This window comes from Nanorana parkeri, unplaced genomic scaffold (genome assembly GCF_000935625.1).
Source record: "Nanorana parkeri isolate BGI_ZX_2015 unplaced genomic scaffold, ASM93562v1 scaffold215, whole genome shotgun sequence".
Taxonomy (NCBI): Eukaryota; Metazoa; Chordata; class Amphibia; order Anura; family Dicroglossidae; genus Nanorana; species Nanorana parkeri.
The window spans coordinates 1,531,567-1,546,770 of record NW_017306483.1 but is presented as its reverse complement, the minus strand read 5'-3'; positions in this window follow the sequence as shown (position 1 = coordinate 1,546,770).

The window sequence follows — 15,204 nt, the reverse complement described above, 5'->3', positions numbered from 1 at the left end:
ACCTTGAAGTAAAACTCCGGCAACTGTTGCTGTCTGAGACCTTGCTAGGGAGATTTTCCCTCAGTTCATGTCCTGGTGATCGTGTTGTAACCTGAAGAGGCAGTCAAGGAAAATTTCCCATAGGGGCACAGACAGCAAAAGAGTGCAGTCTTCCCTTCTCTACTTAAAACATATTTTTATCTCTGTGTCCCTCCTGGAGATTTTAACTCACTTCCAGTCCTAATGACACATTGTCACCTGGACAGGAAATTATGGAAATCTTGCCAATAGGGTCACAGAGGCCATTAAAAAAATACTAAGGTTTTAACCTTTGCTTGCTCTACCCAAAACAAAAGAAAATGTTTGATTTTAAAATACACATATATAATGACAAAAATGCTTTGCCACTAAGTTAAAAATGTTCAAGCGTGCCAGTTTCTTTTTGTCTGTTGCGATGAAACAAACTTAAAACTGAATTTTACTTTGGCAGTCACTAAATATAATTGTGGGCTACCAATTTCAAATAGAAAGGCAAAAATTAACAAAATAACCTTTGTTGCAGGTCGATACCCCATGTCAAATTAACAAATGTGGAATTACACTTTCAAAATACCTTAAATGTAGAACTTACCCCACAAACGTACAATTTCCTCCTTTAGGCTGCTGTGGTCCACATGACAGGAGTAAGTGTCTTCTTCTCTTGTTGGCACTTCCATACTGACTCTTTTCTGATAGGTGCCGTCAGGATGGGGGAGAATTGGACTAATTTCTTCTAAAGGAACATCATCTACCCCATTCCTCACCCACTTCACATGCACAGCTCGGGGGTAAAACCCGTACACCAGGCACTGAAGTTTTATCACTCTGTCTGTCACTTTAAGTGGAACAACGTGCACATCAGGTGGGGCTGGGAAAGAGACAACATGACATTTGTGATATCAGAGATTCTTTGGTGCACAGTTGTTTAAACTGAAGGTTATTTTTTTGAAGCTGTAAGAGTGTGGAATAGGACCCAAGAATCCCTTCATGTACATAGATGATTCAAAACATTAGTAAATTAATGCTGACAAGCCTAAAGTGTATGTAAAGTCCCAACGTTTCTTCTAGTTTTGAATAGAGTAAGAAAGGGTTAGATCCTTTGCTGAGTATTATAGCTGTGCTTGACTCTTTATTTGTCTTGGTGACCATTGCCTCTGGTAAAGAAAGAAATGGGAGATCCAAAACTGAAAAAACGTTTTGGCTATACATACATTCACATGCACACAAAATCACATACTATTACCCATTTCATTTCATTATGGGGTAATTATAGCAATATGAGGTATATTCTTGAAGTGGAACACCCGTAAAAATGTATTAATCATTTTTTTATACCGGCGGACAAGGTTAGATAGATAGATAGATAGAATACTCCAAATAGCTGTGCTTATGATATATTTGCACATGTTCAATTGGGCCACACTCAGTATTCATGGCTATGGGCACATAAAAACATTGTAATCTTAGAGAATCAAAAACTAAAACTGGCAATACACCAAGGGAACCTAATTTGAAAAAAATGTCTACACAACATTCAATGTTTGATTTTCAAATATCCAATAGTTAATGGGGTTAAACAGACGATTGATTTTGACAGTAGTGCAGAAAAATAAGAGTTTCACATTCTCAAGCTACTTGACCATTTTTGTCTGTCTTTAAAGGGTGCTTTAAAGTGTATGTAAGCCCTAACAACAAACTTCTCTTATTTGCTACATTTCGGTCTGTTAAAAAAGAAGTATGGTCTAACATTGTTTGGATGTAGTTCTCATTAGGGTCACAGGATGACATTTACTACTCCCGTCTGATTGACAGCTGGCTCTGCCGCTATAGAGACAGAGCCAGCTGTGCCCGCCCCCTCCCCCATCTGTCCCTCCAGTCATTGCTGGAGGAACGGAGAGATGAGGGGAAAATCCCTGCTGGGAACGGTGACTGACAGTCACCACTCTCTGCAGCAAGTAGATCATGAGCTGAGTGAACAGTGACATGTGATCGCTCAGTTGTCCATCTATAGAGCCGATGTGTAACGGCTTCAGTGTCACGCATTGGCCCTAACTATGGGAATGTGAGTATTTTACTCATCCCATAGTTCTCCTTTAAATATTCCATTTTATTCCTGTTTGATAAGTGCAAAACAAATACCTGTTCATCAGAAATTCATAGCGGTCTTGTGCACACTTCCTGTGTTATCTTAAGGAGCCCTCCTAGTTCTTATCTTGGACGATGCAATCATTATTGTCTATGTTGTGGAGAAGTAAAGTGGGGCGGTTTGAGTAGTGTAGCAAAAGAGAGCTGTGCATGGCTGACACCACTCTGTCCACAAAATTGCTGCGTGTTGTCAACCCATAATAGGAGCATTTTTGACAAATCAACTGATATTTTTCTGTACTTTCAGGGTCTTTAAAGGGATAAAGCATAGGACATGTGCATTGCAGCAATGTACTGCATAGGTATTTTTTTTTTATTATTATTTTTTGACAGTATATGTTAAGGAAGCCTTACCCATCCATTCCAAATCATCTCTGCCATAACCAATATATTTGTTCAGATGCTTAGGACAAATTTCATCAAGATAAGATTCCACTGACTCCATAATATCCCTTTTTTGGTTCCTGATCTCATCTGTTAACTGTACATAGTCCATGATGGGGTCCCATGCCAACCTTAATGCATCAAATAGCGAGTAATCTCTGCCTTGAAAGCCATACCGATAATGTACTTTGATGTCACCATCGCTCTGTATTTCACAGCCATACCGTAGTTGTAGAATAAGTAAACCTGTGGAGAATAATTGAATCAGTCATACTTATGTATTTTCAATGGACATAACATCAACCTCTTATACAAGGGGAGGCCAATAAGTTCTTACCTTCACCATGATCTAGATGTGCTAGGGATCTGAAATTTTGCAGGTTTATAGGTGGATATCTTAGTAATATGCATGCCATTTTTTTTTTTGTAGGTTGTGGTGAATTATAGTTAGAGCCAATAGAAATGGAGTAGGTGTCATGCCGGACAAAGTTGGATACCGAGCTCAACTTTCGCCACCACACTTGGTTCTGTGGCGGTTGACGGACGACCTTCCCTTGGGTCATCCTGTATATTTGTGCGACCACACTTGAATTCTCTCTTCCATCGTTTCACAGTCTCATATAATAGACAATTATCTCCATACGCAGCTGACATCTCTTCATGGATTATTTTGTCAGATTTCCCTTGAAGATGGAGGAACCTAATCACGGCTCGGTATTCAACTTTGTCTGGCATGACACCTACTCCATTTCTCTTGGCTCTAACTATAATTCACCATGACCTACAAAAACACAAATTGGCATGCATATTACTAAGATATCCACCTTTAAACCTGCAAAATTTCAGATCCCTAGCACATCTAGATCACGGTGAGGGTAAGAACTTATTGGCCTCCCCTCGTAGTCCCCCTCTCAGTATAGGTAGAAATATAATTTTAGGAGTGTCTCCTGTTTTCTTTTACCTTTTAATACAAACCAAAGTATGTAACAATGAGTTCTTATATAATTCCATATGCAATGCCCTGGACTCTTGTACTCACTGTTGGTATTGTTAAACCAATGTTTCAAAAGAAGTAAGTTCTGACTGAATGCTTTCTCCCAGCCTTTGAATAAACGGCGTTCTTTCTCCCAATATCTGCCATCCTCTTTATCCTTCATCCAGGAGGCTACAGGACGGCACTTGTATTTCTTTTGGTTACATGTCATTATTTCTTGGTCATCAACGTATGTCATTGCATGAAACTCCTTCATTCTACCTGACTGGGACATTCCAGTGTAGTAATAGCTCAGACTGTGTGGTTCTAAGAAAAGACATACTAACATACTGTTAGAAAGGGGATCCACCATGTTGATTTAAAACAATACAAAAGTGGTAGAAATATCACTGTAATGTGTATCTTGGGCCTATTAAAAGGGGGGGGGGGGGGGTAGGGGTGGGTGGAGGGAGCTGATTAAACACAAAGGGAGGGAGCAAAAAAGAAAAGTTTATTATTGGGGTACATACACCTTAATCATAACATGGTTTAGAATTACAACCGTACTTACCACATTGTGTGTCAGGAATAATGTAAAATAAGAGCAATAGTATCCATGGTTTTTTATCCCAGTTATTTGAAGTGAAATTGGCCGCCAGAGCTGAGTTAGTGACCTACAACAAAGCATGTTGTTAAATCATTACCTCTGAAAGAACGAATATGCAATAATCATTTAATTGGATTTCTAAGAGGTATTAGATAAAGCATTTCTAATCCTAAAAGAGACATATATTGCCGCTTAACTATCTTTAAATTTGGTGAATGCTTTAGTTTTCCTTTTCATGCTTTTTTCCCCTTTATTTTCACCTGCGGATCCTGCCAGTAGGTCTGGCCAACATGTCCACCAACAATGGCAAATAGAAGGTTGCGGCAAACCATTTACCACTGACGGGGGTACTTACAGTAGTCAGCTTTTTTTCATTTATGTACAATCTTTATCCCAAAAGGAAAACAAATAAAATGTTGATGTAACCTCTTAAAAAAATCAGATTTAATTTGTTAGTCAGGTCCATCTAAAACTGTCTGCTAGTGCATCTACCACCACCCTCTCCACAGGAGGACAAGGGTAGCTCTGTTGCTCTCTACTTCATAGAGTGGAGCCATCTTAAAACAGGAAATGTGTTACTGTCAGGATCACCAGGGAAAAAAAGAAAAAAAACTAATTCAGCCACCACATCTAAGGACTGATAATATATACAATTTGCAAACCTGTAAGGTGTAGTGAATAAAAAAAACACACACATGGGTTCACTTAAGCTCAGAGTCATGTTACACTTTAGGAAATCCAGTACAGGATCAGTGGAGTGCACTTCTCACTTTCCTTTCTAATTAATAAAGCCCACTGAATCACAAAATTAAGACCGAAAAAAACTTTTTTTTACCCCTGATGACCGAATAAATCTGTGCATCTGGGGTTATCTGAGGTTCATAGACTCACAGCTCTGGTAGCCCCCCATTTTAGGCTTTTTGGGGGGTTGCATTATATAAATAGTGGAGAGTGCTGTGATATAACTTTTTTTAATTGGTAGACGATTGCATCCCACACATAATGGGCCAACGTCAGCACAAAGAAAGGCTATATACTGTATATGGAAAAAGATAATTGTCAACAAGGACACCACCAACAAAATATTAACTTTTTTACAGATATTTTTTTCTGTGAATCTATTAAACAGTCCGTATACATCCACACCAACCCCGATAAAACTGATAACCTTGTCTGGAAAATCTACCCACAGTGACCAGACCAAGCTGGGCATTGAATAATATACTGTAGACTGTTCAAAATGGAACAGCAATAAATATTTATAAAAAGAGATGCAGGGTAACAGTGAAGAAGAGTTTTCTCAAAGTGCAATAATGTAAGTTTTCCCAAGAATTCGACAATTATATCCAAAAATAACAATAAAGCTAGTGCTCCACCATAAATTGTGAGAGCTTGCAGAGCTGTTTACTTTTCTAAAAAGCAACAAATGAGGTAAATGTTGGCAATGGAATTAAATGGAATGACCCTTAACTGGAGTGTGGAAAATTGCGTGTACAGATGTATTCTTTGGGGGGTAGGGGAGCTATTGCTGTGTAAATCAAACATAAATAGAGACGCATCCAACTCCCACATAATACAATACAAGAAAGTGAGGGCTCCTTCCTGAATTGAAATGGAAAATGGCACGCGCAAAAATATCCCTTTGGGAAGAGCTATTCCTGGGTAAGCCAAATGCATATTTTGATGGATCCGCCTTCCAAGTAACGCTGTATAGACCAGTATGCCATAGGGCACATGTCCACCAAAGTGCAAGAATTCATAAATATAAACCACTGAAGATTGTAGAATGCATGGCATAGGCCCTTATTTCAGGTTTCATAGGGACCCCGGCTAGTTTTATCACCCATATATCTGTATCACCCATTTCCGTGCACTTCATAGCACTTGGTAACCCAAAAAAATGCCTTCATATACACTGAGTGGCCAGTTTATTATGACCACCTGACGTTTGTAGGCAAATTAGCTATAATTAGCTATAATTTCGCGCTGAAGTTGCTAGAGGGCCAGACCATTATAAATAGGGAAGATACGGGTAAACATCACGATTTAACAGCCTTTGAACGTGGGATGATTGTTGGCGCGAGCCATGGAGCGAGTATCAGCAAAACAGCAGAATTTGTTAAATGTTCAAGAGTGGTTCATTGTTAAAGTGTTTAAAGACTGGACTGTCAGCCGAAAATCTGGGTCTGAACGTGCAAATTGTTGCCGTCAGCGACTAGTCAATGTTAGGGCAGAACGGAGAGTGGCAAGACTGGTACAAGACAACAGAAGGGCAACAGTGCAGTGTCAGATTCCTCGCATCACCTTTCACCATCTTGCGGAGTCACGAGGCGGCCCAACGAAGTCATCGCGTGGAGTTATCTCGTGACCCAACGAAGTACTGATGGGGTGGTCATAATAATCTGGCCACTCAGTGTATAAGAAGTGATGGACTAGACTTCCCTTCCAAGTCTATGTCTCTCTTCGGTCTCCCCTACACTTAACACACATTTCTTTACACCACACTGGGATGGGGGAAGGTGCTGCATGCCTATGATAAAAAAAAAAACACTGCCAAGCTTTCATCTTAGCCAGACTTAATTGCAGGTTGGGAAGGGTCACACAGGAAGGTGTCTACGTGTTTTGCCCCCGTGGCTTCACCACACATCCTAATGAAGCCCCAGGGAAAAACATGCAGACGTGGTGCAGCTTGTGGTATCCTTGTACACAATTGTCTTCTCTACACTTAGGTCGAAATATGAAATGATCAGAGATGGTTTTGATTCAATAACTTTGCATACTTGACAGTGTTTTTTCCTTTTTTGTTAGGAACATCTTATAATATACATTTTATGTTTTTACACAGATACTCTGAATGTATTAATTTCCATGAATTAACTCACCATTTGGCTTCTGAATATTTTTTTTTTAGAAAAGCTAAATGTAACACTGTGCTTTTGCCATTCCTGCTTGTTTGACTTCCCTCAGCTCTAGTAAATATAAGAATGTCTCATTCTAATGGAAACCTGGAAAATAAAAACGAGTCTTGTAATGTGGATTAAATGTTATTGTTACCCGTGCATATGTAACTTGTCCATACTGAGGTCCAGGGTTAAACCATCACTAGAGGCAGGGCCGGCCTTAGGCCTTTAGGCGACTTGTTCAGCTATTCACTCTGGCTATTCACTCTGGCTCAGTATGCCTGTTTTCGGCTGCACTTCGGTCAGCCGAACATGCTCTGCATGTTCGGCTGAGCCAAAGTGCAGAATGACTTTGGCCCGGCTATTCTGCTCGGTACCTCCATGGAACCGAGCAGAATAGCAAATCGATGAAAAGAGTTAAAATTACAAAAATTGAAAACATACTTTTAAAAATGTAAATAAATATTACATTTAAACAAATAAAGATTTTTTAAAAATGAAAAAAATTAATAAAAAATTGGGCGGAGCTAGCAGTGACAGCTAGCTCCGCCCAACTGTTTCCTATTGGCCAGAATCTGCTATAGTCTTCTAGCAGGTCCCGGCCAATGAATAACAACTGGACGGAGCCAGCTGTGACATCTGGAATAGCTCCGCCCAGTTGTTATTGTTTATTGACAGATCAGTGTCCCCAGGTCATTTGGGGATGCTGATCTATCATTACAACTGGGCGCAGCACGGCTGGCTCCGCCCAGGTGTCATTTGCGGGGTGAAAGGCCATTTGCCCCACTTCGGCTCAGTCGAGCCGAAGCATATGCCTTCGACTAGGCTAAGCCGCTCGGTCGCCTTCGGCTGCTGTAGGGCTATAGTGAATAGTACAGCAGCCCTTTGGTTAGACTGAACCAAAGGGCTCCAGTGGCCGAAGAGAGCCGAAGGAACAACCGAAGCTACGGCCAGATCCTTCGGCTCCTACGTGAATAACCCCCTTAGAGAGAGTGAATCTCCATGTCACTTTAAGATAACAAAATAATACATAATTTTTGGGGGTAAATGCTCAAACTAGGCTTTCTTCTGGCAACATTGTATTGCAAAAATTGTTTTTGATTTTGCAATTTAAAGGGAAAAAGACTTGAGTAATGAAAAACAAAGTGAGGGGAATTTATCAAAACTGGAGCAGACAGAATCTAAAGCAGCTGTGCATGACAACCAATCAGCTTCTATCTTTTATTTTCATATCTTAACTAAACAAACTGAAGAGAGAAGCTGATTGGTTGACATGGGCAACTAGATTCTGTCTGCTCCAGTCTTAACCCCCCCAGCATGTTTATTTATTTATTTTTATGTTACAAGCATTAAGCCACTTTCACATGGATGTACGGTCCAATCAGACCTGCCTGTCAGTTCTAGAGGATAAGTTATAAATAGTTTAGTAAACAAGCAGAAACAAGTTAAGGAGCCAGAAGCATGAAAAGTAAAGCAGTTCAGGAATACAACTGACCTTAAATATTTGTAGATTTCCCCCCCGAGGACACCTAAAACACAGGAAGACAGGAAGACAGGAAGAAGATGTAAAGTGAAAGTGAAACCCAAAAAACAAACACAAACCTTTCCGGTTCCGGAGGAAATTTTAACTCTATCTTTATGCTAGGGACAGACTGAGCCAGATACTGGTTATAAGGATGTTGTTTATACTATCAAGTAATGTCTCTATTATGTATTTTTCAGGATGGATGGATTATTGGATGGATGTGTGGGTGGGTAGATGGAGGGATGGGTGTTTGGGTGGGTGGATGGATGGGTGAGTTGATAGATGGATGGGCGAGTGAGTAGATGGATACCTGGATGGATGGGCAGAGGTAGGAGGATGGATGGGTAGATGGGTGTGTGTAGGTGGGAAGATGGGTGGATGGGTGGATGGATGGATGTGTGGGTAGATAAATGGATGGATGGGTGTTTGGATGCGTGGATGGATGGGTGTTTGGATGTGTGGATGGATGGATGGGTAATTGGATGGAAGGGTGAATTGGTGGATGGATGGGTAATTGGATGGATGGGTAATTGGATGGAAGGGTGAATTGGTGGATGGATGGGTAATTGGATGGATGGGTAATTGGATGGAAGGGTGAATTGGTGGATGGATGGGTAATTGGATGGATGGGTAATTGGATGGAAGGGTGAATTGGTGGATGGAAGGGTGAATTGGTGGATGGAAGGATGATGTTTGGTGCATGGGTGGATGGATGGCAGGATGGACGGATAGATGAATGGATGGATGTTTGGGTGGGTAGATAGATGGATGAATAAATGAATAAAAACATTTCCTTTCAAAGTACAGAAGGACTTCGACTCAGCAAATCCAACATTTACATGGGCTGAGCCGAAGCTCCGGCAGCTCACTCGCTGCCGTTCGCCCCTATTCACATAGGGGCCGAACAGCAGTGAGTGAATGGCTGAATGTCACAGGGCTCGGCTATTCTGCTCAGTACCTCCGTTGTACCGAGCAGAAAAGCAATTCTATGAAAAGTAGGAAAAACAAGTAGAAAAAAGTTTAAAAATGTAAATAAATAATAAATGTTAAAAAAATAATGGGCGGAGCTAGCAGTGGCAGCAAGCTCCGCCCAACTGTTTCTTATTGGCCGGGACCTGCTAGAGTCTTCCAGCAGGTCCCGACCAATGAATAACAACTGGGTCCTGCCCTGCTTCGGCCGTCACTTCGGCTGTGCCGCTCGGGAGCTGTACGGGCTATAGTCAATAGCTCGTACAGCAGCCTTTCGGTTCGACTGAACCGAAGGGCTCCGGCGGCCGAGGCTAGCCGAAGGATCAGTCGGAGCTCCGTGAATAACCGCCTATGTGTTCTGGCACATCTGCAGCTGTAGAATCCAAAGCTTTTGGGTGTGTCGAGCGTCTGCATTTCCCTTCTGTATTCTGTGGCTCAAAGCCGCAGTGAGACACTAGCACTGCAGAGGCTGGCAGGTGGTTCTGGTAAGTGTTCACCAGCCATTTTTGACTATCACTATTTATTTTTTTACTACGTTTTTATTTTATTACTTTTTATACATTTTGTTATTTTTTTCAATTTTTTTTCACTTAACTTTATTGCTATCATACAGTAGCTAATAATCCCCCGTGTGATAGCATTCTGAGGTGACAGGCTCTCTCTATGAGCCTTCCCTCCAATACAGAAGATAGAGCACACATGTGCTCTATCTTCTGTACAGCTCAGGTTGTGACAACTGACACAGGAGAACTGCGAGTACAACGGTCCTGTGCCACTAATCACGGAGCAGCGCAGATAATGTAGGTTCTCTGTTCTGCTCTCTGCTCTCTATTCTGAACTGACTTGCCGGGGGCTGGGGTCCCCCAGAAGAGCAGGGACCCCAAAAACCATGGCACAGAAGAAGGAAGCCAGCCGGGGGGCTGACCATGGAGTGGGGCTGGTTCGGACAACTCACAAGCACGCTGCATACAAGTGATTTCATATATATTCTGTATAGCCACTGAAATCACTCGTACAAAACAGCTCATCTGCTTTACATTTAGCCCTGCTTGTCTAAAGCTGAGCTAAATGTAGAAAAAATTCCCCGCCTGGCGCCCCTTTAGACCAGGCCTCTCCCTTCCCCAAGTGGTGGAATGCCAGGGCCCGGTCACAAATGCGACCGCTGCGATCCAGGTAGTTCCGCTAGTGTGTGGAACACACAGGTAGGTAGGCTGTCATTCTTCCATTATTAGATGCTGTTATGCTATCATAAGGCATAGAGAGACATAAACAGACTTAAGAAGAGCTGAGGCTGGAGCTGGGCTTTAATTAATGCATTGGTAGGTTGTGCTATTACTGTGATAAAGACACTTTCCATTATCTAATTGTTTTTCAGCACTGCGGTTAACAACATTGTAACACTTTCAGTATAAATAAATGTCTGACACAATTTAAATAAAGTAAATATGAAATGATGAAATACCTGCAGCCATCAATAACGAAACAGGTTCAAAACAACACATGGCAATCACCTGCTTGACTTGTGAACTGCAGGCTAAAAGCCTAAATTTAGCCCAAACTATTTTTTTCTAGTTTTGGTACAAAAAGTTTTTTTTTTACTACATTTTATACTTTTTACATCTTTATACTTTTATTTCTATTATAGTTTTCTGCCCCTGTCCCAACAGAGAAGAAGTGAGGGGACAACATCCTACCTGGGACTGAGACAGCAATAAATCCTGACAGAGGTGCTAAATCTTCCACCCTTTATCCAAAAAAAAATAAAATAGCTGGAGCTGAACTTTAAAGATGAGTGTTGCGAACAGTGCCCCATAGCAAAAAATCCTTTGCTCTGGGTATTTTGGAGATGATTATTGCACTTCCATTTTCAATGAGCCCACATGATACCATCCAATGAAGATCAGACTGGGAAACGAACTGAGCTGTGTGTATGTTTTGAAAGGAAAACTTTATTTAAAAGCCATACTTGGTAGACATGTAAACAGTAAAAATGTGTTTTGTTTCTTTTCATTTCGGATCCATTCGGATTTTTCTGGAACAAATCTGAATTAAAATGTTTTAATTTTAGACATTTTAGACATTCGGATGGGGTTTAAAAAAAACCCCCTAATTTAATTAAACTAAGTAATGAAATAAACAATGCCAGGTACTCCCCCCCTTCCTGATTCAAAGCAGGCCCTTTAGGTCTGATGGGGATTTTAAGGGGGGACGCCACACACAAAAACAAAAAACAAAGCATGGGGACCCCCTAAAATCCCTTACCAGACACTTGATCCAAGCATTTGCCTGGCAGAGCAGGAAAGGGCATACAGCCATTCCCTTCCTGTACCATGCCAAGCCACTTGCCCTCAACATGGGGTAGGGTCCCCATGTGGGAATATTTTGGAATATTTTTTTTTAAATAGAGCCCTGCACTAATCTTGGAAACACAAATTTGCAAATGTATTTATGACACTTTCACAGTGCTAAGTAGCTTATAAATGTAGGGGATTGATATAAACATATACACATTTTAAATACACAGGTATTAAGGAAACATTTTAGGGGTTAAGTGTTGGGGAGGGATGGTTAAGCACTTTGAGCTAAATGGAGGGGATTGTTACTGTTAAAGCTGATATTCTTCTTTGTGGTGCATTAACAAAATGCATTGATACGTGTTATGTGTGTTAATTCATAAGTATCTTTGTAAACTCTGTAAATTATGTATGTTTAATAATTTAATTATCTACTCCTGTGTCTTTTTATGGTTTAAACATTGTTTAAAAAGATATATTTTATTTTAAAAAATAATACAGTTGTACATCCATTGGTACACATACAATGCTGTTTTAATATCTCTCTGGGCAGGTTAATAACAGCAAGTCCAGTTGCCTTGACTTATTTTTTGTTTACAGTTATCTATTGGTAGCACCTGAAAATACTCAGAGCCCTTCCTTTTTGGTGTTTACATTTTTATATACTAAAGTTTAGATTATATTTGAGCAAGCTGGATTACATTTACTGTAATAGTTTCTGTAGTAAATGTTAAAGCTCACAAGATGGCAGCAGCATACTGTACTCAGCTGCACATGAAAGGTTTATATGGATACAAAGTAACTGCTGAATAGGTAAAACTAGCATGTAGCAAGTGGCTACGAACATATCCTAGATGGACCCAATATACAGTATTTCATGGTTACATGGCATGTAAAATCTTTCATGTGCTTTGAACTGGGTGGATATAAACTCTCTAACTCTGTAAAAATGAGAGTACCCAGTACTAGGTAATTGTGATTGGTCTGGAAACAGTATTCTAGCGAGGCCTTTTCAATGTGAAAATATTAATGGAAAACAGTGCATTTTGGGAACTGCTAAAATTCTCTAATCTCAATATATGTGTATGATTAGTGTCATTGCTGTTGTTTCTCTTTATGATTACTGCAAAGGTAATGAGACCTGACACTAAACACAATGCTTCCCTCATTTTGTGCAAAATGCACAAGTCTGTAACAGAAACTGTCATATTTAAATGTCATGCCTGTGCTGGGCAGACAGAGAAGGTGACACATTTGACAAAAAAATCTAGTTTAAAGCAAAATTGACAGAAAATACTTCAAGCTAGAAACAAAGCAGACATGTCATAAAACTTTATTAGCAGGGTTGTAAACAGGCTGCAGAACAAATGAGGAGTACCTATGCGTGAGTCTGTTTAGTTTTGACCTAAAATTGAACGATGAGAAGCAAATTTTATAAATAATCCATAATTCCTGCTGTGATGGGGTCACCTTTACAAAAAGTGGCTACACAAATGTATAATAAGATACCAATCAGGTAGACACTAAACATGCCTATACTACATGGTCCCGAAGGGTAATGGGTCACATTACACTGCCTAGGAAAGGCAAACATAAGATCACATTTGGTGTCTATCAAATCATAATTTCATTCTGTTCAATAAGATGTTGGTTGTCAGATTGTAAAACCTTGTCAGATAAAAATATAGATGTATATAAAATAGTAGCATTAAAGGTATGTCTGCTGAGCATAACAAAATACTCCAGCAGAACTATCAATACACCCCTTGACCCTTTGATGGGGTGAGGACTGATTGACACTTTTGAGTACAGTTGTCAGTCAGATCTCCTGTTTACCATCCAAACTATGAAGAAATGCTAGGACACATTTAAGAGAGCAATAGACTCATATTTTTACTCTGCAACAATTGAACTCTGCATTAAACCAAAGACCTTTGTTTAAAGCTGAACACTAGCTTTAAAAATGTATATATACTTACATTGGTGCAGCTTAGCACAATGTAAATATTCATAAACGATCGTGTAATGCACTGCAATATTGCGGAAACCACGTGGTCCCCAAAATAGTGCAAGTGCATTAATCCGGCAGATTCCGTGCATTCGTAACTATATAATGGCCACAAAGGAGCGGAATCATGCATTTGTTTCACATATAACGTCTGCGTCCCATGCGGAAGACCACATGGGAAATGCAAACCCTATATGTGAATGGAGCCTAAAAGATTAAAATTCCCCCCATTTCTAGCTCATAAAAAAGAAAATCAAGGCATACCAGCGATGGGCTCCGGCTCTCCAGGTTACGGTCTGGTTTTTGTAAATAGTAGAAATGTAGTAGTGATGCTTACACTATGATGTAAGAATAAAATATTCACATAAGAATCCAAGATTTTATTTTATTTTTTTAAAGGAGAACTATGAGGTGAGTGCTTTTCACTCACCTCATAGTTCTAGCCGACCTGTGACAATAGATCGGGAGGAGAGCGAACACATACCGGCGTTCGCTCACTTCTCGATCCTGTCACGGCTCTTTGCCGTGACAGGGGAGGGGCTGGATTCCCCCCTCCCCGCTCCGGTCCTCCAGCGCTGGCTGGCGGAACGGACGGGGGAGGGGAGGCTACAGCTTGCTCTGCCTCTAGATAGGCAAAGCCAGCTGTCACTCACGCAGCGGGGCAGATCCAGACATAATTGTCGGGATCCACTTCAGCTGCTGCTTCTCAGCTTAGGGTGACGGGAGGAAGCTAGTTTGTGTCCTCCCGTTACCCTAAGGAGAACTATGGGGAAAAGCCCTAACCCCATAGTTCTCCTTTAAAGAAAAAAAATACGAAAAAAAATCCTCCAGTCGGGGGCCTGGGACGGGACCTCAGTGGGGCCCCCCCAGCCTCAGGCTCTCGTGCAGCCGGCGGTAGGTCCACCCTCCATCCAGCATGACACGCCCCTACCTCTGGACTCTTCGCAGCCGTCAAACTAGGAGACGCTGCTGTGTTAAAGCAGCAACGGCAGTGTCTGGTGGGCCTTGTAGGCGGGCGACACTGCCGTCGCCGCTTTATCACAGCCGTGTCTCCTTCCATGTGGGCTGGAAGGGGTACAGGGGGTGGGATGCCTCCAAGGGGACGGCTGCTCGTATGGTCAGTCTGCCCCGACTACAAATACATAATATTGCAAATCAGCTTAATTAAAACCACCAGCTTCAACACTCTCCACCCCACCCCCACCCCCCTCCAGCCTTTATCCTCTCTTCTTGGTGCCCAGGGGATGGGAGAGCAGGAGAAGGTCCTCTCCCACACAGCAGGGTGTGCGGCCTAGCGGTGCCTGCAGACCTGACTGTCACAGCCTCTCCGTCCCCGCACATCCGCCCGAACATGCAGCGGTCCTACCACTGCGGGTGACAG